We start from the raw sequence: 24971 nt of genomic DNA on the forward strand, positions 1-24971 counted from the left end.
TTTGTTATGGGATGTCATGAAGCAGGAAATTCTTACCTTTAACTGTAAGTGTTAATCATTAAATGCATTCATCAAAGATGATTTTTAAAATGTTCAAGTGTGTTGTCCACTTTTGCTTAAAAATTTTATCCAATGTCTTAAAATAGATTAATGTTTAAAAAGTTTACATTATAATAACTTTTGCTAATCATTTTGTTTTCTTGTTTTTCTTCATTTAAGCTGTCATCTAGAAGACTTTATTCCTAGAGAATGGTTTCCTTCTGGTTCTTTCCAGAAAACTAAGAAACATGTGTTTTCAGGGAGGTATTATTACATACTGATATCATGGTCCAGTGGCTCTGAAGTCAGAGAAGTCTGATATCAAAGCCCAGCACTACTTCTTAACTGTTCTGTGACATTGGGCAAGTTCTTCAGTTTTCCTGGAATTCATTTTCCTCATCTGTAAATGAAGATCTTAATAATGCTTCACAGGGTTCTTGGGAAGAGTAAGTGAAATTGTGTATATATTTCATTACACACAGTGTTATATATATATATCTATATATATATATATATATCTTATATATATGACATTTAACAAGGGAACTGACATATAGTAAACATTCAATAAGTAAATAGTGCTATCTTATTATTCCTGTGCTTGTTTTCACTAACTCCTCAGAGTTTCTGTAAGTTTTAAAGAAATCGATGCCCACTAATGTGAATTCATGCCCAAAATATGTACATTGTTAGAATAGCAAGACTTACAAGCTTGCCATCAAATTTCTCAAGGGTTTGTCATAGAACAGGGAAGACAAGGTCTTTACATCTTCAATAAGTCTTTGCACTGAGTCTCTTGAGTGTTGGGTGGTGCCTTTTGTGCTCAGGGAAATAAGATTTAAACATGATCATTATCCTATTATTCTTCATAGGGTAATGATATTTTTCAATTGTAATAAGCCAAATGTAGCTGCTACCATAAGAAATAATGAAGATTAGTACCATGTACTATACAATTTTTATGTGTTTGAAACTATATTAGATGCTTTATATGCATTTAAAACGACCCTGTGAAGTAGATGTTATGATTCCCATTATAAAAGTGATAAAACCAAGGTTTAGTGAAGCTACAGGAATTGACTAATGTCTCATGCCTGATAAGTCATAAAATTCCTGCTTGAAGATAGTTCTGTCTGCTTCCAAAGCATGCTACTGCCTGCCCAATTCTCTAAGCTAATTTCTTTCAGTGTGAGCTTCTGATCTCTAGAATTTCCCGTTATTACATTAGAATCCTGCTTGGTAGCATCAGAGGTATGGTAAAATATGTCAATGATCATAGGTCAGCAAAGCACGTACTTGAAAAAACTTTAAGAATTCCTATATTTTTAAATATATTTGAGTGCCCATGTGAAAAAGGGGGAAATTATGCTATCTCCTTTGGCAACAACATAAATATTACTGCTATTTATCCCCAGGAAAATATATATTCATTAAGAACATCTATTCATTAAGAACTTTAAAATGTTTATAAATTGATTATAATTCAGTAATTCTACTTGAGAATCTCTTTCTTAAGGATATAATCTGCAATACAGAAAAAGCTATATGCACAAAGATAATTATAATAGCATTATTTAAATTTTTAAAGTAAATATCCATGCCAAGAATACAAGGTTGGTTTAACAACTGAAATCAATGTAATATACTGTAATAATAAAGAATAAACATTTCATCACCATTTCATTGGATGCAGAAAATGTATTTGACAAAATCCAAGAAAGTTTCATGATAAAAACATTCAACAAACTAGGAATAGATGAGAACTTTTTCAACTGGTAAGGGGTGTCTACAAAGAACTCATAGCTAACATCATACTTAATGGTAAAAGACAATGCTTTCCCTGTAAGATCAGGAACATGAGGAGAATATCTCTCTCAACACTTCTACTCAACATTATAATAGAGGTTCTAGCCAAGGCAACTAGGCAAGAAAAAGAAATAAAAGATTTCTTGATTGGAAAGGAAAAAAGTAAAACTATATTTGCAAATGACATGATCTTGTATGTAGAAAATAATAAGGATTCCACAAAAGAAATTTTGAGCAAATAAATCAGTTCAGGAATGTGGCAGAATACAAGATTAATATACAAAAATCACTTTTATTTCTATACACTATGAACAATCTGAATATGAAATTAATAAGACAATGCCATTTATTATAGCAGCAATCACAATCATTGGTGAGGATGTGGAAATATTAGGATCTTCATGCATTGCTGGTAGGAATGTAAAATGGTGCAGTCACTTTGGAAAATAGTTTGTAGTTCCTCAAAATGCTAAACAAAGAGTTACCACTTGATCCAGCACTTTCTCTCCTAGGTATATACCCAAGAGAAATAAAATTTATGTACGTATAAAAACTTGTACATGAATGCTTACAGCAGTATGACTTATGCTAGCCAAAGAATGGAAACAACATAAATGTCCATCGCCTGATGAATAAACAGATTGTGGCGTATCCATACCATACCATTATTAATATCCATATGAATAATATGAATATATAGACATATATATCCATACCATTATTCATCAATAAAAACAAGTGAAATACTAATACGTGCTACAACATTGATGAACCTTGAAAACATTACACTAAGTGAAAGAAGCCAATTAGAAAAGACCACATATTGCTTGGATACATTTATGAAAAATATTCAGAATAGCCAAATTCATAGAGACAGAAAATAGATTAGTGGTTGCTGGGGCTGTAGTGGAGGAAGGGAGTGAGAGTGTAGAATATATTCCAAAATGAGATTGTAGTGGTAATTGCACATCTTTGTGAAAATACTAAAAACCACTGAACTGAAAAAAAATTTATTGAGGATACTCTGCTCTGAGCAAGTCACAATGTTAGGGGTGCAAAAATAAATATGACATGGCCTCTGCAGGAGAAGAAAAAAAGAAAAATAATAATTCACACATATTGATAGGAAAAAATGCCAAAGCACCAATTTAGTTAAACAGACGAAAGTCGTGGACTACTAAGTCAGAAAATAAGAAACATACGTAAGTTCACCATTACTGTTAATCAAAGAGATATAACTTAAAGCAGCAATAAAGCACTTTTCCTTTTTAATAATCAAGCAGAAAGTTTGAATTCTAACACCCTGTGCTGGCAAGGGTGTGGTGAAATTGGCAATCTCATATGCAGCTGATGTCAGTTAAACTGGCACCCTTTTTAAAAGCAATTTGGAAATCTATATCAAGGGTTATGAAAATATTCATACCAGTTGACCTAATAATTCTACTTTTGGTACTCCATCCTAAACAAATAATTTGAAGTACGGAAAAGCCATTTGAGAAAGTAGAGAAAAGAAATATTTATTGGATCTTTACTAGATGACAAAGTTCTTTACACATCTTATGTCATTTAATTCTCTCAATAACCTCATTAATTACGTTTTATTCATTTCATTTATAGACAAGAAAACTGAGGTTCTGTGAAATTAGGGCCCCTGTCCAAGCTCACACAGCTCGCAAGAGATAGAGTTGGGCTCTGATCTCAGAGGATACGGTTCCAAAGCCACTGGCTGTCAGCGGCCGTGGTTGCTTTCCTGGAGGAAGATCGCACCTCCCTGAAGCAGCAGACCTCACTGAGTCCGCCTCTCTTTCAGAACGGTTTACCCATTTGTCAGACGAACTTGGGAGATGCACTAAAATGTCGCTAAGATTTCTCTAAGTTCTGGGTTTTTATTCATTTATTGTTGCAGGTAAACCTCAGGAAAGACAAGTACAGAAATGAGCAAGAATTGTGCAGAAAATATTAGACTTACTTTATTTTCCCTTCATCTTTAGGACTTTTGGCAAAGATTAATCTTTGTTTTGGATTTTTACTTTAAGTATACTGGTGTTTTCTTAAGATTAGCTACTGAACACGTTTGAGTGCCTACAGATTGAACAAATATACTTTAGTGATTAAGGGCAGGTTATATTTATGGGGGTTCCCTTTACTAGTCTTTAAGTTTTCTGTTTGAAATTATATAAAAATAAAAAGTTATTTGAAAGTTAGTGTTCAAAAAACAATTGGAAAGATTATGAGTGCTTCAAAAATTATGTTTACAAGGATGGTATAATAGAGAAAAATGATTGTTATAGTGCTGGGTGAAAAAAGCAATATGTAATATGCAATATTACTATAATTGTATACAAGAATATAAAAACTAATGATAGATTTTAAAAAGTGAAAGGAAATATAACGAAATGTGAATGTCTTGGGATGTTAAGACTAACAGATACTTATTTTCTTCTACTTTTCTCTATTTTCCAAGTTTTCCGTGATAAGCATGTATTAACTTTCACCAACATTTCATTGATGTTGCTTCTCATTGCTCTTTCTTGCATTTTTCTTTTTCCCTCTTAGTTTTACTTTTCTTTTTACCGAGGTTTACACTTTAAAGTTCTTTCAGTAAGGATCTGTGAGTGGTCAAACAGGTTTTATCTTTACATGTCCAAACATCTTTATTTTCCTCTTCATTCAAGAATAAAATTTAGATAAGTACGTAATTTGGAAGATGATGGTTATTTTAATGCAGTACTTCAAAGCTAGTACTCTTTTGCCTTCTGCATCTATTGTTGCAAATGAGAAACTTATTAGATTTTCTTTCATATCTCTGTGGATAAATTGCCTTTTCTCTCTGTTAGATTTTTTTCTTAAGTTCTGATGGTCTGAAGTTTTACTACAGTATGTCTAGGAATGAATTTATTCCTATTTATCTTATCTAGCATTTGGTGTTCACTTTAAATCTGGGGACTCATGTTTTCTTTAAAGCTGGAAAGTTCTCTACAAATATCACTTTGAATGTTGTTTCTCCATATTTCCTCTATTCTCTACTCTTGGAAGTGTCATCAACAAGGCATATAAATCTATCCTTTATTTTTCCTAACTTCTCTTTCAAATTTTGTCTCACGATATTCTTGTGCCATGTTTGGAGGATTTCCTTAGTACTATCTTCCATTTCACTGATTTTCTTTTATACCCCATGTTATTCACTCAGTGTTTTGATATTTGTTCTAATTATTTTATTTTTAATTCCAAAAACTCAACTTTTATCTTTTTTATGTCCATCTGCCCTTGAGTCGTATCTGTTGGTCTTTATTTCATGATTAATTACTCTGTCTTACAAGTTTATTACTACTTTTGCTGTCTGAGAATCTTAAATATATTATTAAAAGTCATTTTTAGATTGCTCTATTATATTCATTTAGTGGAGAGAATTTATCACGTGACTACTGAATATGTTGACTGCTAAACATTAGTTTCATAATGTGCTTCAGAATTTTGTTTTTAAGTTCATCTTAGATGGAAATAAGCTGCTTATTTCTCAGAGTGGGCCTGGCTCTCATACGTTGCCGCGTGTGGGACACTTTACCTCGTTAGCTCATAGGACTCAAGTTTCTTTTGGCCTGTTTCTAGTCCCAGAGTCTGGCAGGTCCTTGTCTGCTTCCCTTGATTGTTGCTTCGCTTCTTATCACCTATCAGATGAGCAAATATATTTAACACTGTTTTATTGTTTTAAGCATGGCTGTGCTTGTAAATGCACACATGCAAATCTACCATTGCTGTGTCTTTGTAGCAGAGGAGAAGTTTAAAGTGAAGTTCCACTTTGATTAGAAGTGCATCTATTATTTTTTTCTTCTTTTGATTTTAGTTTCTAATAATGAGACATTTAAGAAATACATAAAGGTTCAGAAAATACTATATTCACCTGTGTGTCGCCACTGAGATAAAACAGATCTGAATTTTTTTGCCATATTTGCCTCAGATCCTTTTTTAATTTTTTTACTTTATTTTTTTTAAAGATTTTATCTATTTATTTATTTATTTTTCCTTCTTCTCCCCAAAGCCCCCAAGTACATAGTTGTGTATTTTAGTTGTGGGTCCTTCTAGTGGTGGCATGTGGGATGCCGCCTCAGCATGGCCTGATGAGTGGTGCTAGGTCTGCAGTTAGGATCCGAACCCACGGAACTCAAGATCCGGGCCTCGAAAGCAGAGTGCACAAACTTAACCACTCAGCCATGAGGCTGGCCCCCTTTTCTTATTTTTTAAAATGTAAACCATTTCAGATGATGTTGAAATCCTCTCGTCCTTTTCCCCTTTTCTCCCAAAGGTAACCACTGTTTTACACTTGACATGTATATTTAAGATCCATGTATGTAACAAGCATTCCTATATGTAAACACATATGTCTGTGTATGTTTAACAAAGATATCCTACTGTTTCTAGTGTTTCATGTTTAAAATTTTGCATGAACAAGTTACTCTATAAAAATTAAAACTCATTGTGACTTGAGTTTTAAGTTAAGTATCATAGGTGAGTTTCATAGCTCACATTTCCCTAACGTGGAGCAGTTAGGCTGTGTTCACTTTGTTGATTATGCAAACCTAGCTAAAACAATAATCCCTGAGCATGTCTCCTTGCCTGTGTGTGTGAGAGCTTCTCTGGCATAGACTTCAAGAAGTAGGCTTTCTGAGTGTTGACACATTTAACCTAAATAAATGTAGCAATTACTCCACAAAGTAGCTGTGCCAAAGTGGAGTCCCACGGAATGTGCTGGAGTTCACATTTTCCCACATCTTCAACATCATTTGGTGTTACCAGACCTTCAATGTTGCCATTCTAATGAACATTAAATATTATATATTTATTTGTAATTGGAATTTCCCTGATTTCCAGTCAGGTTGAGCATTTTTTATAGGTTTAATGGCCATTTGAGTTTCTTCCTCTTGGGAAGTGTTTTTTCATACCTTTTGCTCATTTTTCTGTTCAATTTTTATCTTTTCCTTTTTAATCTATATTAGCTATTTACATATCGTGCATACAAATCTTTGTTGGTGCTATAGTCAGTAGAGCTACTTACTGACATCCAGTTCCCCCTTCTTTCTGGGCACATGGAAAATTGAATTTCCTGCCCTCCTTGGGACTGGGTGGAGCCATCGACTAGTTCTGCCAAATGAATTGTGAATAAGAGTGATGTGGGTCATCTCTGTGTTAGAGCATTTAACTGCCAGTGTGAACCTCCAGAGTTTTCTCTCTCTCTGGCATGGCTCTTGGCAACGGTCAATGTGTGGGTGCTCCATCAGCCTGGATCTCTGTGTAATAACAATGAAGAGCACTCCCTGCTGACGCACAGTGGATATGTAACATGACCAAGACATAAACCATTATTGTTTTAAAGCCACTGGAATTTTGGAGCTATTGTTACAGGCAGTTATTTTCCATCAGCACTTTAAAAATATTATTGCCTTTTCTTTTGACCTCTATTGGTGCTATTGAATAGTTTTTTCCCATCTCATTGGCTATTGCTTTGTAGGTAATCTGTCTTTTCTATCTGGTTCCTTCAAAGATTTGATCTTTGTCTTGAGTATTCTTTAAATTCGCTACAGTATGTACAAGTGTGATTAATTTTTATTTATCTGTTGAAAGTTATTGTGAAATGTACATATGAGGATTCATTTTATTTATTAATTCTAGAAAATTTTGAAATGCTATCTCTTGTATATTTTCTCTCCACCATTCTCTTATTTGTTACTTCTAGCCGGGCCTTCTCATTCTGTCTTCCATATCTCTTGACTTCTTTTTCATATATATGGTTTTTGTCTCATGAATTATCAATCTGTGTTACATTTCAGAAATATTCTTATTTCTTACGTTTACCAATTTCTCTTCAGATACTTCTTATCTACTGTTTAAACTGCTTGCTGAGCGTTTAATTTTCACAATTTTTAAAAACATTTTTTGAAATGCACCATATTTTTTCAAATACATCAGTTTGTTTTCATAATGTCTTATTCATTTATTTGACTTTTATTTATTTCTGTATGCTTTTAGCATAATCCTTTTATAATTCATATTATTATCCAATTATCTCAAGTTCTCAGAGATTCCAAGTTTGTTGTTTGTCATATTGCTAACTTTGGTTATGGCAGATTGTTTCTTTGAATGTGTTGTAACTTTTAATGAGAATGTACCTTTAAATGGGGTAGTTTTTTTTTCCTATGAGAATCTTTCGTACATATGGATGGAATTCCAGAGTAGTTTTATGTTTGTATTTGCCAAGTGTCTCAGGAATATCACCAGCCATGGGTTCATTTTACTATTATTTTCTAGGCTTAGGGTTTTCTAGATCAAGTAGGTCATGCGATTTCAAATCTCAAACACCTGCCAGAGAAAGTACCGTAATTATATATTATCAGGAGAGACTCTGTTCTCCTCCAAAAGCCCAGACAGTGGCATACAAGCTTGCTTGACATGTCTGTGTATCTATGGTAGATCTTTTTTCCCCAGTCCATTTTTCAGTTAAAGATGCAACTATTTGAGATCTTGGATCTGTATATCTGGACTTTGTTTTAACTCCCTGCCTTACATGGTCCCAAGGCATCATCATCTATGTCTGTAAGGCCAATAGAAACTATGTCCCTAGTTTAATTAGAGACACACTCCATACAAACACAATCTATCATTTTTCCCTTCATCATTGGTTTTCACTCTCCCCTGTGATTCTCGCATCTGTGAATTGTCCATTCTCAGCTATGACCTCAAAAGAATATTTGCTATATTTTATCTAGCATTTCTAAATTTTTGTATAGATGGGTTTACAGATTATATAATCTATCAACTTACTAGAACTGTAAATTTATTATTCAATATTTTAAAAACCTATATTTTAAGTTAAGAAAAGAGAACCATGCATCAATTCCATTTTGTGTTTATTATTAAAAAAGCAAAAGCATCAAACTTCCCCAGATTGCTTGTTTCTAACAATATTATTTTTCATAAAAGTCAAGCAGACATAGCTAAGCCATTATATTTCCCACTGTTAAAAGAATTTCTGAAGCTTTGAATTTACCAGTAGAAGATACTTTCTAGAATATCAAAAAGTCACTGAATCTCGCTCTATGTTGATATCCCAAGACTGCCCAGGTTGAAATTTAAGACATTCTACTTAGAAGTTATGTAATCTTGGACAAGTAACTTAAGATGGGAACAAAAATCATATCTATCCCAAAGGGTTATTGAAAGAGATAAGTGAAGTAAGAAAGTATTATACTTAGTCCAGTGCCTGGTCATAGAAAGCACCGAGTAAAAGTTAATGATAATGATAATAATAATAATATTGAAGCCGTACTTAGTCACCTAATTCCAGGTGATCATGAAGCACTAACTACAGTTTATTCCAGGAACAGATCTTTTACGGCACCAAATTTTCCACATTTCTGCAGAAATCTTGGCTGTCATGGTGAGGAATAAGAATATCAAACTCCCTGTTTAAGCATTCTTTCTAAGCCTAAGCAAAACCCCTAAATCATTATGTACATAATTCTGGGATGTTTTTTAGTGTTTAAGTTAATTAATACAAAGGGTAAACACTGAGAATGGCACCCGGTACTTTGTGGGCACATGTCAGTGTCCTTCTTTTCTTTATCATTACATGTCTTGGCACAACTCTAGACTTGTTACCAGATTGGCCCATATCTTCAATTAGGTATACAGAAGGAAGTTAGTAAATAAATTCAAGCTGCTCAAAACTCATCACTATGAGTTATTTTATCATAAAGAAGGCCTTTGATGGAGAAATTTTGCTGACCCTCCAGAAAGTGGTCACCACATTTTCTTGGCCATGCCACACACAGCACACTTGGGGATTGCTCACATGAAAGCCCTGGCACGTAGCTTTGTCCAGTGGCCTGGAACTGTTTCTGATATTGGAAGGTTTATAAACCAATATTGTACACGCCAGGCTACTCAACATAACTCAGCAATTGCACCTATTGTTCCAAAAGGCAGGACCAAAAACCTTGGCCAATAACAATCCATAATGATTTTTACATTTTATTTCATGGTTGATATTGATTTCAGTAGAATTCATCTCAAAATACTTTGTGAATTTCCCACTTTTATTTCCCATATTCTGGTGCAACCAGAATATCTCTCTGCCAATTTTTTGCAATAGTGAAGTCTAGACATCTTTGTGAAGAGAATAATGACAACTTGGAAGAGTGTCATGTCCAAAATTAAATCTCATCACTTTGGAGGAAAAATTAGCCTAAAAGAATGCCGGGTACTGTACGCAACTCAGATCCAACCATAAATGTTTTGGAATCGTTTCTGCATAGAGTATGGAAAAATCTACTGTCTAAAAGTTGTAAGCATTTTTCCACCTCTTGGAAAGTGGAAAATTGAGATAAAGTTTGAGGCAGTGCATCCCTTTGACCTAGGATAACTTTCCAAAAAAAGATTTACTTAAGCAAATACCTTTCCTGGAATGGATATGTCTGAGTCAACGTGACTCTGAAGGAGTTAAAATTCTTTTGACAATAATGAAAAAGGTTGGAATTAGTGCAGACAACAATGTATTTCCGGAAATTGTTTCCTTTAGAGGGATATTTCTTTCCTAGGTAATTATTTAGATTACACAGCTTAGTCTTAGACTCATGAATGTTTTTGTTGTTGAATTGTCTTTCTCACATTGCTGGCCATGAGCGACTAAGCCTAAAACCAATTAATTAAAAATCAACTTACACTTCATTACCAGTAAGCTGTCTTGCTTTCTGGAAGAACCTAGCATCAGCAGCTACTCCAACTATGTCAACTAATGCAGAATAAGATCGAATATATATCACCTTGTATTATAATCTTTACACCATTTATTCCACCCTTCTACTTCTTAACACCTCCCTTGACTACTCCTCTTTTTATTTCAGATGACATAACCTTCTATAACCCCCAAAGTGATAGAAATTTACCATATAAAGTCTAAAAGAGGTGTTCTTAAGCACTCACCAGTTCTTCTGCAAGTAGTGATTCAAGGACCCAGGATCCTTTGGTCTTATGGCTCTGTCATCAACATGTGGCTTCCAAGTGACTATGTACATCTGCATCAAGCTATGCAAGGGAAAAATCATGGAGATTGAGGCACCAAAAATGTTTATTGCCAGGCATTGAGGTAGTATACGTCATTTCCACTCAGATTCCACTGGTTAAAAGACTGTCAAGACATCAGTTTATTGCAGACTGGAAAACGTCCTTTAACCGCATGCCCAGGAGGAAAAGTAAATGGGTTTGGCAAACAGCTGGCCAGTGTTAAATGACACTATCTTTGTTTCTTCATCAATCAATTTTTTTAATTAGAATTTTACAGTTGTGCTTGGGAGGCTACAGTTCTCTTCATTTCTAGCTTATTGCAAGCTGACGGAGGTGGGGGATTTTCATATTCTAGAAGTCGGAGGACTTCGTGTGTATGCAGAAGTTCCTTGTAGTACATGTGTGTTCTAGTCTTCACAGTCGCCCACTATAGATCAGGAGCCAAAACTAAAAAGCATAAAGAGAGAAGTGGAAGCATGCTCCTCACCACATGTTAGCGGAGAAATAAAGAAGGGAACCAGACTGGGATTGCTAAAGCCCAACCTGGATTTGGCTGTTGATCTCTAACACATGGTGTATGATAAATAGATTCCAAAATTGGACCAGCTGAATCATTACAGACAAACCTCAATTATCTCCATATCAGCTGAGATGTTCACTTTTAATAATTATAAATTAATCAGGAACTTATTCCAGATTTCTGTCTATATGTGCTTTATTCTTGGATAATTTTTTTTTTTGTCTTGCAAAAATCAGTTTTCATAATGATATGGAGCTGGGTCGATGTGGCTTCCCATCAAGATAATTGAGTTTCCTGAGGCTGGGTCATATAAATTTCAGAGCACAGGTAGGCTGGCATGGCATCACGGTATTGAAGATTCAGAAGGCCATTCCAATTGAGAGTTTGTCAGCTGCAGAGCCTAGAGGTGCATCCCATTGGTGCTGATATTGGCTTTTCAGGTGTACTTCTGATGACTCTCAGGAGCTACAAAATGAAAGATGCAATATGCCTTCACTTTTCTGCAAAGGAAGCACCTGGAATTTTTACATAAGTTAGTAATGTATAGGGACAGATATTAAATGTTTTAAATGACTGAGAGAGGCTAATTTGTATATTTAGGCACTGACTTAATGCTTATCTTCTCAATTTAACAAAGCAGTTTGATAGGCTATGTGGACAAGTGAAGAGGAATAACAATGAATAAGTAGCCTAAGTAACTTTAGTGGTGTTGTGGGAGGAGATAAGAAATATATACATCTATTGGTCAAAGGGTCAAAAGGTTCAGTTATGCAGAATGAATAAGTTCTGGAGATTTAATATACAGCATGGTAACTATAGTTAATACTGTACTGTATACTTGAAATTTGCTAAGAGTTGATCTCAAGTGTTCTACTCATAAAAGAAATTGTAACTATATGAGGTGATGGATATGTTAATTAACTTGATTGTGATAATCATTTTGCAATGTATACATATAAAAATATCACATACACCTTAATCATACATAATTTTTATTTGTCAATTATACTCAAGAAAGCTGGAAAAAAGAAATATATACATCTAACTAAAATATATAGCTTAATAGTAGTGCTATTCTAGAAGCAGAAGTATAAACAAGATATGTATACTGGCAGTGCACAAAATGAATGGATTAATTCTGATTAGGTGGTGTCTAAGAGGGCTCACAGAGGAAATGATATTTGACTTGGGTCTGGAAGGAAGATTGGATTACAGATGGTGGAGACGATGCAAGAAAATTTATGTGAGCAGAGGTGCAGAAATAAGCAAGCTCAGATGTTCAGGGAGTAGAAAGTTATCTGATTTCATAGAAGCAATTCAGTTATTATTCAATAAATATTTATTGAGTGCCTGTCATGTGTCAGATACTATTATAGGCACTAGAGATACATCAATGAACAAAACAGAATAAAACAAAACAAAAATCATGATTTGAATCCCTTTTTGGGTGCGAGGAGCACAGAGAATGTAAGAGAAAGTAAGAAGATAAGTTAAACAGGTTGAGGCCAGTATTTTGAGGGCCTTGAATTTAGAATATAGATATGGAACATATATTGCATACATGTGAGAACAAAATCCCTGGGAAAAATAGAGTTCCACAGAAAGAAGAGATCCAAGTAGAGAATCCTGAGGAATGTCAATATTAAATGAGGAGGATAAAGACTGAGCTGATGGAGTAGACTGAAAAGGAACTGTCAGAACACGAGGTTCCTGGGGGAAGGGATAGTACCTGTCTTTTCACCACGGGATCTCCCGCATCTAGCACAGTGCTCTCAGCATAGTAAGTGAGCATTATTCTTTTAAATGAATGTATTATTTAAAGAAACCAGGAGATAGCATTACAGATCTCAAAGGATGGGAAGACTTTAAAAGTGAGCAGAAAAATCTTCCCAAATGTTGAATCAGTTAAGTAACTACGCTGGTTATTCTGTTTGCTCCCCCCACCCCCAAACTCATTATCCTCTCTTCTCTGCCCTGATCTCTACACCTCCCCCTCCCAGAAAACTGATGTCTACAAACAGTATTACCTGGGTTGCCCTCTGTTAAGTTCAGGTTAACCAATGGGAGACACCAGCAGGACACCAAAGGGTAAGAAAAGAGAGTAGCCAGGAATTTCTTCTCCTCTCCCTCCCTGCTGGCCAGTGGTTTGGGCAGAAGCTGATTTTCCTCTACTAAAGCCACAATTCCTATCAGATTGCTACAGCTTTTGTTTGTTTCTAATAACACTCCTCTCACTCACTGCTTCAGGCCTTGCTTTCCTGCTCCGGTTAGTCCCTGGATCCTTCACCACCTCTGGCTGGCTCCCTTAACCTCCCCACAGCATTACTTCACTTCACTAAAATTCACTTTATTAAAATTAAACCCTTTTATGTGCTGTTTCCTACTGTGACCATGACTGATGGAGTAATTAAAAACTTTGAAGAGATTATTCATAATACCGTAGAGACACTGCAGATGCTTACGGTGGGAATCTGAATCCGGGTAGCATAAGTCAATTAGTTAATAGTAAGTAGGAAAGTCGAAGCTGAGAATAGAGATTTTTTTCTTTTGAGTAATATGAGGGTAAATAGGAGAAATGGCATCATGTGAAGGCAAGACAAAAGGGCGAGAGAAGGCTTTTGATTTTTTTTTTAGAATGGAAAGAATTCAGCCTATAACCGTGTTCAGTAGAGTGAGCCAGTAGAAAAGGAGAAAATAGAAACATAAGTCTCAAAGATGATAACTCACGGAGCACAATTCCAGAGAAATCAGACCCAAGAACACTGGTTAAAATCAATTAAAGAAGTAGGGAGTTATTCTGGGACAGGAAAGAAAAAGCTAAATTTGGTAGAAGATAGAGATGGAATTTGTGATAGGAAACGTGAAAGCTGAGAAGGACTATATCTGAGGGTCCCTCTTATCTGTGCAACATATCATGTGGTAATATTTGCTAAGATGGCCTTAGGAGACTGGTCAAGATTTGAGAGAGACGGAAATTGAGAATAAGTTAGAATGTTGTGGAATTTAATTTTATTCTATAAAGTGGTGCTGGGTAAAAGATGATGAAAACTATGCTTTTCTATCCTTGACCTTGCAACAATGAGTAGGATGGATTAGAGAATAAGAAAATCAGCATATTAGTGGAAATTGCAATCGTTTAGAGACAGAGTTAATGAGGATCTGACTGGGCAGAGAGAAGCGAGGCTAAATGAGGATGCTACAGAGAGTTGATTCATGAATTCATTGACTGCTCTGTGCTTGACACTATAGAAGACATGATAGAGATTTCACAAAGAGTAGAAAATATACTTCCTGTCTTCAAGGAACACACAAGCTAGCTGGGAAAGCATAGATATATGACAAAGACTGAATTAAAGAAAGACTATTGAACCAGGAGTCAGACCCAGATTCTAATCTCTGTGTGTCAAAAACTCAGTGTTAGGTCCTGGGTAATTTATTTCCCCATTTTCATCTCAGCTTCCTTGTTTGACCAATGAAGGAGTCAAAAACTGATGGTCTCCTTGGTTTCTAAATACCATTCTTGAATAAAAGGAATCAGGGTTCCTTGGAGAAATACCTGATGCTAGAGCTGGGCCAGGCAAAATAGAAGATGAACCGAGAGCATCTTGTGGAAATGGAAGTGCTCAACAAACAAATAGATGGGGACATGTCAAAAGGACACAGAAACCAACTTAAAGGAGCTCTCAATGGCTGAAGTTGGAGGAATTTGATCAACAAAATAAATAACATACTATTGGATTATAATCCAAAATATAAAATAAATATATGAGTACACATTGATATAGATAAAATATTGAATTAAAAATGGAGAAGAGTCAAACCTTTCTTATAGAAGAATTCCAAATAATATACGTAGCTACCCCCCCCTCCAAGATGTGAAGCTTGACTCCACTCCCTCCCCCCAGACACACCCTGAGAATGGGCTAGACTTAGTGACTTACTTCCAAAGAATAGAATAGAAGAAAGAAAAATAGTAACTTTATATGGTGAATGTCATGCGGTAATGTGGTAATAGCAATGTCATGTGGTTATCATGTACTCTCAATATGACGTTATAAGAAGGGCACTTCAGCTCTGTGATCTTCTTTCCAAAAACCAATCGACCCGGTCTACTCACGAGAACGACATCAGACAAATTCAGTTTGGAGGACATTCTACAGGATCCCTTGCCAGTCCTCCTAAGGACTGTCAAGGTTATTAAACAAAAAGGAAAGGCTGAGAAAGTCACAAATCACAGGAGACTGAAGAGACACGACAACTAAATGCAGTATGCTATCCTGGATTGAATCCTGGAACAGAAAGAAGACTTTAATGGGAAAACAGATGAAATTCAAATAAAGTCTGGAGTTCAGTTAATTAAAAAAAAAATTGATGGTCTCTAAAGTCTCTTCCAGCTGGTAGCTATAAGAATAGCATTTATTATATAATTGCTTCATAACTGGGCTCATATTGCTCACAAAGCGCCAAGAACACACGAGGTAAGGGAACCATTAAAGCAGGATGGAAGGCTTTAATCAACTTTTTTTTTCTCTTCTAACTTCCTGTAGTGTGTTTCAGTGATGTAGTATGTGGTTAGCTCAAAGAAATATTTGAGGGAATAAAGTAGCGTTTTGGTGAAAGCTTCTTGTCTGTTACTTTCCCAAATCAGTGCTTACCTTCTTACCTAGTAAGGGCAGTCTCAAGTGAACCAGAAGGTTTCGATACGTTTGCAACCCTGAGGATTTGAGTCTCCTAGACTGCGCCATCACAAGGCAGCACACTATGAAACTGTTGCTATGGTGATGGTCATGGTGACAAGGCTACCTTTGGCTCATTTGATTTTCCTGGACAGTTTCTTTGCTTAAAAAAAGTTTATGGAGCCCCAATGTGAAATCATGCTGGCTCTGATTCATGACATTTTCCTGAGACTTTATAATGTTTCTTTTTTCTAAATAAGCAATTTCAAGTCAGGTAAAAATGTGAGTAAATCATGCCTGGCTCCTGTTCCAGATGTATCAATTTCTGTTCATTCCCTTTTTTCCCTTTCATGGCTTTGGGACAATAAAAATAAGCAATGCCTCCACTCTGGAGCCCTTCTGAGTATGCAATACATAAACGGTATACCGTGTAGGGAGCAATATTTCCCTACCTTGGTCATTACCGTTCTTAGCGGTTTCTCTGGCAATTATCTGAAACAGCAAGAATGTGGAGTAATGATTTTGGCACACTCAAGACCCTGGGAGGATCAAAGAGGCTGATGTGACAGTTCATGAAATGGGGAGGAAGCAAACCGTCCCCCACTGCCAACACTAACACAGCCCTGTGTTTGAGAGTCTGGGGGAGTCCAGTTGCCAAGTGTCTGCCTGCATTTTCTTTGAGGGGGCCAGGCCCAGAGCAGGTCAGGAAAATTATGGCTTTTATCAAGTAGACACCGTGGCTCTCTTTGAGGATGGCCAAAGTCTCACTCACTACTGGTAACTGCAACAGATGTGGTCTTTTCAAGAGAGGGCATGAATATAACTGGGAAACAGGGTACCCACATGAGACCTCATTTATTTGGAATACTTAGGGCAAAGCCGAAAACAGCAAGTTGTTTGTAAAGAAATTAAGAGTGAGGGCTCTGGAGACAGATTGCCTGGGTTTTAATCCTGGCCCTTTCATGTACCATTCTGTATACCTTGAGCAAACTTCCTAATTTCTCTGCCTGTTTCTCCAACAGTAAAATGAAAATAATAATAGTATCCAAGTCACAAGATTGCCCAGGCAATTAGCAGATGTATTTACAACAGTGCCTGGCACATGGTAAGTCCTCAATAAACGTCATCTGCTATTATTATTTCCTTTTTAATCGTCATCATTCAGGAAAGAAAGTTATCAGGTTTTGTGATGCCCTATGAGCTTCTTTTCCAAACTGTTGTTTGTTCTTCAAATATTCACCAAGGGCTTAAAATGTACGAGGCATTATGCTAAGCAGTATAGATAACTCAGGAACAAACAAGTCCAGTTCTTTGCCACCAAAAATTTATACTCCAGTAGAAGAGATAAGAAAAATGTGCACAGAGGACTACACTATATGATAGAGTGTTTTCCCTCCAGTGTGGCACTGATTATACAGTAATTTGGGATTTCAGGAAAAAAGTGAATCTCCTAGTGAGTGGGATGGGGTACTCTTATGGAGGAGGAAGCATTTGGCCAGAACTTGAATAACAAGGGGAATTTTTTGTTTTAATGACAGAGATTGGTGTGGGCGTGGATGGCAGGCAGGTAGAAGGGAGGGGATGGGGAGGAATCAAGGCAGATGAAATGACAGAGGGAAGATGCTGAGGAGCCACTTGAGAGGAGAGTGATGTCCCAATGCAGGGCTTAAACCTGGACTTCTTGGTAGTCAGATGTGCACAAAGGTAGGAAAGGCAGTTGATGGAGGTCCTTGAGTAGTCTTAGCCAAGGAGTTTTTATTTCATTAAGAAATGTCATTTCATTGTTATTTCATTAAGAAATTGGGCCTTTTTGGGAATAAATTGGTAGTGCTATGAATTTTGAATTAAAAGTCTGCTCTAGAAACTGACTTTGAGAGGATATCTTGCCATATTACTAACGCTTTTCCATACAACACAAAAAGATATTTCCATCATTTATCATTGTTTCTAGCACGTCCTAATAAATAAATAAATTTACAAAATATCTTAAGAAAACACTAATTCCTCAAAGATTGTGTGTTATGGATTTTACAATTACAGAGTACTTTTACCAAAGGTTTTATAGAGCATGTTACAATTAAGCTCAATAATTTTCGTAACAAATGGGATTTGCCAACTGAGATTTCTCTTTTGAGAAGAATCTGTTTTCCATAGTTCTATGTGCTTTATTAACATAGTGCTGGCACTTGGAGCCATGTTATTACATATAAATTATTTTAAAAGCCCAAGTTATTGCATTCATGCAAATGTATAAGAAACCTCAACAAAAATAAGTTTTTCAAATATTCCTTTAAGTTAAATTCAAAACTTCATTCCAAATGAAGTCACAAATTCTACAAATAGAATATTTTGAAGAGGCCCAAATGTAGCATCAATATTATCTTTGGGACACTAAGCAACTTGAATTTTAGGCCCATTCTTTTCTATTCTAAAGAGCTGTTCTAAGAAAGCCCTCCCATCGTTCCACTCTCTCTCCTTCCTTCTATCAATAAACATTTAACGAGTGCCTCCTTTCTGCTAGCTACTGTATCAGGTGCTTCCATTTCTTTGTCACCAGTCTAGGTGTTTTTGTTTGTTTGTTTTCTGTATTAAAACTACACCGTTGGGGCGGTCCCATGGCCAAGTGGTTAAGTTCCTGCTCCACTTTGGCGGCCCAGGATCTTGCTGGTTCAGATCCTGGGAGCGGACATAGCACTGCTTGTCAGACCACGCTGAGGCAGCGTCCCACATGCCACAACTAGAAGGACCCACAACTAGAATATACAGCTATGTACTGGGGGGATTGGGGGAGAAAAAAGCAGGAAAAAAAAAAGATTGGCAACAGTTGTTAGCTCAGGTGCCAATCTTTAAAAAAAAAATTCGCTGTTAATGATGATGAGAAAGAGCCTTGAATCAAGCACCATAGCTGGTGGTTCAGAAAATTCTCTTATAAAAAACCCACTCTTTAATTAGAAAGGCACTATCGCAAAGCTTTTCAGGAAATTCTCCAGGCATTCTTTGAGGCCCTCAACATCTGCCTTCTCATTGCTCACAGCACCCTCCAAGGAGAGGCTCTGGGTAACAGTGACTTTGGATGTCAGTTAAGATTCCTAAGAACTGGATTCTGGATGTGATTCCTATACAACCTAAATGTAAGGCAGTAACTCAACCTGTCTGACCTTTTGTTTCTTAAACTAACATTTTATTAATAATTCTTACTACATGTTGCAAAATAATTAAGGCCTATATATGGGGAAAGCATTTTGAGCTCCTTAGATGAAAATAATTGTATGAATTATTAAGTAAAAACAACAGAAAGGGCAATAAAGCCAAGATGGAAGAATATTGTGCTGACCGAATTCACTTCTTCCTCCATGGAGTTTTTCTGCATTCTTAAGGAGCTAAGAATGAATAATTTTTTTAAACAGATGACTAAGTGACTGGCAAGTACACCACTAAACAAGAGTGATAAAATTCTGGTGCTCCCTCTTAGTTAATTAAAGAGAGCATTTCATAGCAGAAAAGTAACACCTAAAAATTAGGAGATAACGTGGTACAGTGGAGAGAAGGCTGACCTCCATGCACAGCTGTGAGACCTTGAACTTCTTTAACCTCAGTTTCCACATCTACAAAACAAGGAAATTAGACTACAAGACTTATAAGATCCTTCCCAATACAAAAAGTCTAGGATTCTTGAAACCTCTTAAGGATAACTCCCAGCATAGATTTCCAACCACTAATTTGAAAGTTCTTAGAATTTAAAATAGTCATCATTTCTGCTGTTCTTCTGCTCTAGTCCACTCCAAAACTCATACCTTTTGATGGGTTAGCCAGAGAACATAGTGTTTTCCCAAGGTTTTTTGTTCTGAGTAGGATTATGCCCCAGTTTGACTTCCTCTGGTTTACTTATTCCACATTTTGCTGAAATTTGGCGCCCAACTGCTCAAAGAAACATTGCACCGCAGTTGAAAGCTCCAGATCATTTATTATCTAGGGTCCTCTCAAATTTATTCCCAGAGAATGAGTCTGAGAACAGCTGAAAGATGCCACTAAACCTGCACCCTTCTTTCGAAAGGCAGCTGAACTCAAGTGTGGGAGTCTGGTCATCTTGTCTATCATCAGAGGAGTGTATGGTTAGGGTCAAGTATACTATAGTTCTCAAATACCACTACAGTAGTATTTAGGCAAAATCAGGTTGAAATGTACAAAGGAGGATGAATAATACTCTTTTTCATAGGGTTATTGTAAGGTTTTAAGATGATGCATGTAAAACATCTGATATGTGGGAGGTACATAGTAGCTAGTAGTCATCAAAGGATCCCTTGATTTATCAAGCTAAACTCTCATCATACCCATCTCTCACTCTGAGCCCTTGCCGAGCAGAAACCTGCAGTTCCCCATAGTTATCATGCTTTCTCTTGCTCTGTCAGTGGGCCATTGCATATGCTGTTTCCCTTGCCTGTTACAACTCTGCATTCCACTCCCTTTAACCAACTAACTCCTACTGAACATTTTTAATCTCAAAATTTATTCATAAATTCAACAAATATTTACTGAGTACCTACTGTGTTCAAGACACTGCCTTTGATCGTGTAAATATGTCAGGGAACAAATCAGACCAAAACCCAGCCGTATGTTCTCCTAACACCTCTAGTGATTACAAGCATGCTTCTCTTTATCCCCACTGGACTGTGTGCTCCCTGGGAGTGAGGACCATGTATTTCTTAAAACTGCAGCACCAAACAAATGTCTGGTGTAAAGCAGGTGCTCGATATTGAATTAATAAATTATTTAACAAATAAAATTAAGAAGAACTGAGAATAAACAATACTTTAGTCATGTTATTAGACCATTAATTATAACAGTAACAGAAGGAGAAGAGAATCTTCAAGCCCCAATCAACTGAACTCTAGAAATCTTTCTGCTAGTCACTGTGGATCTTATTCTCAAAAATCACAATTCTCTAAAAGGAGAATTATACATCTGTTTGATTCCAAGCACAAGTTTAAATTTCCCCTGCATTTTCATGCTTTTCCCAAAGGAAAACACATTCTTTAAGATGTTTTCAAGGAAGCTAGTAGGGAAGCAGAGAAGAAGGAGCTGAGATGCAGACTGACTGCCCTTCAAAAAGAATTCTGAAGAGACCAGCGAAGAGGGAGGCACTTGTGGAAGAGGGGAATGAAGAGAATATGATGGAAAGAGAAGGAAACTTAAAAAGGAGAAAGAAAAAGAAGTTGTTAAAAAAAAAAAAAAGAAGCTCTATGAAGAAAAGACGCTGACATTTAAAGAACATGAAAACGGCAGAAACAACACAAGTAGTAAATACGGCTGTATAAGCTACTCACGAAATTGCTGTATTTGATTTGCTCGACAGCTCTGCAGCTCTGGAGGGAGGTGTCATTCGTCCCATCTCATAAAGGACACTGGGGCTCAGAGACTTGCCTGACAATCACACAGCCAGTAATCAAAGTTCTCTGCTTTATGGTCTAAGAATTTTCTCACAAAGAAAGGGAAAGGGAAAGATAAGATCAAAAAATCAAAAATAAGAATAAAGAGCAAGAAGTACTCAACAACTGTTTGACGACTGAAGGGGAAACAGACGTAGAAGAGGAAATAGAGATTAAAGATACAGATTCTAACTTCAATGGAAACCATTTCTCTGGACATTAGGCATTTTCAAGACATTGGCTTTTGACACCCGAAGTTATCACGGTGATGCAACTACGTGGAAGAAATCTCTATCCTTAGGTTGTAAATTAAGAAATAATGAAGAGCAAGTCAATAGTTTGAGCTCAGTGTCAGTCAGGGACCAGGTGGGAAATAGATGGAACATTCAAAGGGTGAAGGGACTATTTACAGAGATGGAGGCTGGAAGAACAGCCCATGGACTGGCCATGGTGGGAAGTGATTTCTACTCTTGGCCTCAAGGGCAAGGGGAGGGAGTATGGACCCCAGTGAGAGCTGCAGCCATGAGAGAGGGCTGCTTGACAGGAGTTGAGGTCTTTGGATCATTGATAAATGAATGCAGCCATGGCAGAAATGGTGAGGGGAGGGGGGCTGTGCTGAATACCTTCTTCTCCAAAAAGATAAATTCAAGAAATAAAGATAAGAATAAGGGGAAGAGAAGAGAGACTGTACTATTTCTACAGGATGTAAAAAAGGAAGACAAGGCATTTTTTTAAAGTGATGAATTTAGGAAATGGAAAAAAATACATATATATACACACACACACACACACACACACACAGACTCACATATACGTATATGTGTATATATATGTATGTCTTATGACTAAGATGGGCTGCTATAACAAATACCATAGACTGAGTGGCTTAAACAACAGAATAAGAGATGGGGAAGTCCAAGAGCAAGGTGCCTGCCAATTAGGTTCTCAGTAAGGGCCTTCTTCCTGGTTCCCAGACAGTCTTGCTGTATCCTCACATGATCGAAAGAGAGAAAGAAAGAGCTCCGGTCTCTCTTCCTCTTTTTCTAAGGTCCCTAATCCCATCATGAGGAGCTCCACCTCCATGATCTCATCTCAACCTAATTACCTTCTAAAGGCTTCGTCTCCAAACACCACCACATTGGGGTTAGGGTTTCAACATATGAATTTCGTGAGCATGAATTTTGTGTGTGTACACACACACACACATTTATAGTTTGCTTGTTTATCTTTTCAATTTTCATCCGCTCATTCTGCAACAATGTAATGAGTCTATTGTGGCAGGCATTTAGAACTCCTGGGGTTAATGTGACAATAGTACAAAACTCCTGCTCCAAAGGAAATCACAGTCTACTGGGGAAGACATGCAAGTGAACAACACAAGCAACAAAAATAATAACAACAATGAAACAACATCATATGTTGTAAAAGAAGTACATGCACAATTCCATGGCACAAAGATGGCAAGCACAACTTTGTCAGTGGGGAAGGGAGGGTTTGAGAGGGCTTACAAATGGGGGTGACATCTGAGCTGCGTTTTGAAGTAGCAGTTTTGGAAGCAGACCAGTGAAAAGAAGGTATTCCAGGAAAAGGGAGTGGCCCTTGCCCTGGGACAGAGCTCAAAAGAGCCTCATGATTTGGGGAGCTGGAATAATCCTACAAGGCTTGAGTTCAGGTATATGGTATCATGCTAAAGATCATTAACTTTATTCTACAGATGGTGGCAAGCCATTGAAGGTTTTAAAGCAATAAAGTGATGTGGTTAGATATATAAACTAGCGAGACCATTATTAAAGTTTTGCTTCCAATTTAGAGAAAAGAAAGGAAACAATGAAAGGGGGAAAAAAGAACAGTCAAGCATAAGTTTGTTTTTGCTGAATTTTTTTTTTTGATTGGTCATGTTTTCACATGTTTATTGTATTTGCTTGATAAAGAAAGGCCATTTTGATCTGAGATAAGGAGAAGGGAAAGTCAGAGTGAAAGGAGAAGGGAAAGTCAGAGTGAAAGTGGAATTTATTTTCATGTTGGTGTCTCTGGTTTGCCGACATTTGGAGCAGTACTGCAGGTGATGGAGGTCTGCTCACGCACCGACCTGGGTAGGACTTTAACATTTAGGGCATTTCCCTTCTCAATGTGTCCAGTCCACTGCCAGCCCACCAAGGAAAGAGAGACGGGAAGGAAGCCTCATCCCGTGCAGTGCACCATTGGCAATACTAAGAAATGGAGCCAGGACCTTGAGAGGTAAGCCAAAGCCCTCTGCTTCTCTCCATTATTCCTGACAACAGATGGAAAAAAAGGCAAACCCTCACCTCCTGTGGTCACTGCTGATACTCAACTGGGAACCTCATTCTCAGTAGCTACAGATTTTCCTAATCATTCATCTTAACTTAACTTGACACTAGTTCTATTGCCTTTCATGAGAAAGGTCTTGAGAGGCTGTAAACCTATGCGGTTAGGAAAAGAATGTACTGCACTAAATGGGGAAGGAGAGGAGCTACAGATTTCCAACTTTCACAGCTTGTCTGCCTGTGGAGACTGTGCTGCAACGTGCTCTTGAAATCATTTGGGTGGGCCTTGTTTCTGAAGAAATAAAGAGGCCCCAGAACCTCCCAAGTGAGTGAAAGAATGATTTCCAGATAGTCAAGTGGAGCAGCCTTCTGGCTTCATTAGCTGGATGTGCTTGGCAGTCTTTCCATGTGCTGGCCAGTATCCTGAGGTTAGCAAAGCAGAAGGCAAATCTTTTGGGAGCTAAAAGACATGTGCACGTGCCAGTATTTTTGACAAATGCTCAGTTAATTGTTTTCTATGATTTTTATCCTGAGACACATACTGTACACCAGGCACCAACAACTCCCCCATCCCACCATGCCAGACCCCAGGGAAAATTTCATAATTACACACATTTGGACCAAGTGTCTACCCCACAGGAAATGGACAGATCAGCCCCTGGGGATGAAAGCATGATTCAGGGCATGAGAAAGCAGAGAAATCTCCTGAGTGAGAAAGAAGACAAACTCACACAAGTAAAGCTAGAGAATTTATATGACAATATGACAAACTTAGAATTTTTTATAGGAATACCAAAGAAATGGTGATCAGAAGAGGCTTGGGTAAATTAATGAGAAATTTGTATCATTCCATATCTGGTAAATAATTTAGTATTTGGAAACCTCAACATTCCAGGATGGAATTCAATTTGGGATTAGTTACTGGAAATCGTGGCATGTATAGTGGGTTCTAAAACAAATCATGCAAATGTAGAAGTAAAACAGGGATCTAAACTGTAAAATCCATGACCTTCATGACTGTTTTTTTCCAGATTTAGCCCTTGTAGAATTTTGCCCCCCTTTTTTTTTTTTGCCTACAGTTTTCTCTAGTTATGTTTAGCTCCTGCCACTTGTTAATAAAATCTTTATAGTTGTGCACTGTGTAAGATGCTCTTGTTGAGTT

At 36.9% G+C, this 24971-nt stretch overlaps 1 long non-coding RNA gene across 2 annotated transcripts in view; it reads left to right on the forward strand.

The window, feature by feature from the left end:
* LOC139042013 (uncharacterized) overlaps positions 1-24971 on the forward strand; it is a 112158-nt gene that overhangs the window by 75272 nt on the left and 11915 nt on the right. For both annotated transcript variants that reach the window (XR_011498197.1, XR_011498198.1), the window contains exon 3: positions 23663-23762. This is a non-coding gene — a long non-coding RNA (uncharacterized lncRNA). The remainder of the gene's footprint in view (positions 1-23662; positions 23763-24971) is intronic.

Source organism: Equus asinus, chromosome 25, assembly GCF_041296235.1.
Source record: "Equus asinus isolate D_3611 breed Donkey chromosome 25, EquAss-T2T_v2, whole genome shotgun sequence".
Taxonomy (NCBI): domain Eukaryota; kingdom Metazoa; phylum Chordata; class Mammalia; order Perissodactyla; family Equidae; genus Equus; species Equus asinus.